Source organism: Elephantulus edwardii, unplaced genomic scaffold (genome assembly GCF_000299155.1).
Source record: "Elephantulus edwardii isolate Elephantulus edwardi_28Jun2011 unplaced genomic scaffold, EleEdw1.0 scaffold00023, whole genome shotgun sequence".
In the NCBI taxonomy this organism is placed as follows: domain Eukaryota; kingdom Metazoa; phylum Chordata; class Mammalia; order Macroscelidea; family Macroscelididae; genus Elephantulus; species Elephantulus edwardii.
Window position 1 is genome coordinate 13,926,515 of NW_006399773.1, and position 1,716 is coordinate 13,928,230.

Genomic DNA, 1,716 nt, shown 5'->3' on the forward strand with positions numbered 1-1,716 from the left:
GATCAGTCCTTGGAGAAGAACATTATGCTTGGGAAGGTGGAAGGACAGCGCAGGAGGGGAAGACCCTTTATGATAGAACCACAAAAAAATTTCAAGGAATTTAAATTATGATTTATAGATAAAATAAAATGTTGAAAAAGTGAAAAAAATGCAGATACTTATCTTATATACAATCACAAAAAAAGATTATATTTACTTTACATGGTCTCTTAAACTTTATGAACTAAAACCATGAAAAATAAAACTAATTGACAAAACAAATTGAGTACTACTTTAACTGTCACATATCATATTCTTTATTAAGCCAAAACATATGCAAACCAAAGTTTAAATATACTACTCTCTATAATTCACTTTATATCACCAATGTGGAAGAATTTAAGAACTTTGCAAAAGTCTATGGAAAATATATCAGAATTACTTAAAGCTTCCCAGGAGGCCAGAAATACTACTTAGTTGAAGGATATACCTATCCCCCCCCTCACCAAATCCCTCCAAACCATTTTAATTTACAGATAAAATGTACGATGAGATCAATCAACACCTCAAAAGAACACTTGGTCTTGAGTATTGCAAGAGATCAGATAATCGGAGAAATGTCCCAATGTCCATGGACCCACTCCTGGCCAACGTCCAATAAAGAAGTAGGTGGCAGTTCTTATTCCAAGAAGGGTCCTCAAGGACTATGAGCTGTTTAAGACTTTTCAGTTCTTAGAACTTTGCCTAAAATGACATATTCATACTCAACATTTCTCCTTTTGCAAATGAAGCAATTACTTTAGGTAATAATGTTATGTGAAAGATTTTCATGGTGGACCTGCTGTTCTTCCTGTGATGCTGATCTTTTGTCCACCCCTTGATATGCACCAGTGACATCAGTTGGTAGCTTTATTGTGAGGTCCTTATGTAACAGTCTAGCACAGAAGGGGAAGGAAGGATTCCTTGACTTCACTTTGTAAATAAATGGCAGCAAGTTGCACAGTGAGTTTCTCTGCAAAGTCCTTGTCAGAAAAGCTGCAAAATCACTCTGAAGTTGATCTGCCTGGTACTTCCTCCCAGAGTAAGCATTTAGGTATTCCGAGAGACAGAACAGCAAGTGCCGGATATCTGTCTGTAAGTATTTTGCAGCCAGCTCTTCTAGAGGCATAAAGGCAGGAACTGAATGGTGATGTATCCAAAGTAGTTTCTGCATGACAAGTCCACAAAATAGGAACCAAAGAAATGCCCTTTCAAAAGTAGTGTTGATGCAGATACAGACTCCTTGGATGGTTCATTTACCGCTGAGCATTGTAAAATTATATACCTGAAGAATAGCTCTGATGTTTTAACATTTTTCTTTTAACTCTTTTTGCTCTCTTGTCTCCAATATCTGACCAGGCTCTGCACTAGACGCAGATGCTTTACCTCTGGCTTGCTGTTGCTTCTTGTCAGCTCTCCGCTTGTGAATCTTAATCGTGGATGTACCTTCTTCTGTCTGTGCACTCTGTGGCTCTTGAAATAATTTACGAGATCTGGTCACCTGAGCCTCTAGTCTTTCCAAGTGAATGAAAACACTTCCTTTTGTCAGGCCATCTTGAGGTGGAGTATTCACTACCTCCATTTCCTCCTTAGATTTCAAAGAGTCTCCGTGTGGAGTTTTCTCTCACTTCTTCTCTTGCTCAGTGATGCCTGGGATGAAAATTCCCTCCTTCCTCACCTTCAAAAGTAGACCAATAG

The 1,716-nt window shown here is 38.3% G+C and overlaps 1 pseudogene; it reads right to left on the bottom strand.

Annotated features, from left to right (window-relative positions):
- Positions 1 to 723: 723 nt before the first annotated feature.
- LOC102871836 lies at positions 724 to 1,600 on the bottom strand (annotated as a pseudogene).
- Positions 1,601 to 1,716: the final 116 nt, after the last annotated feature.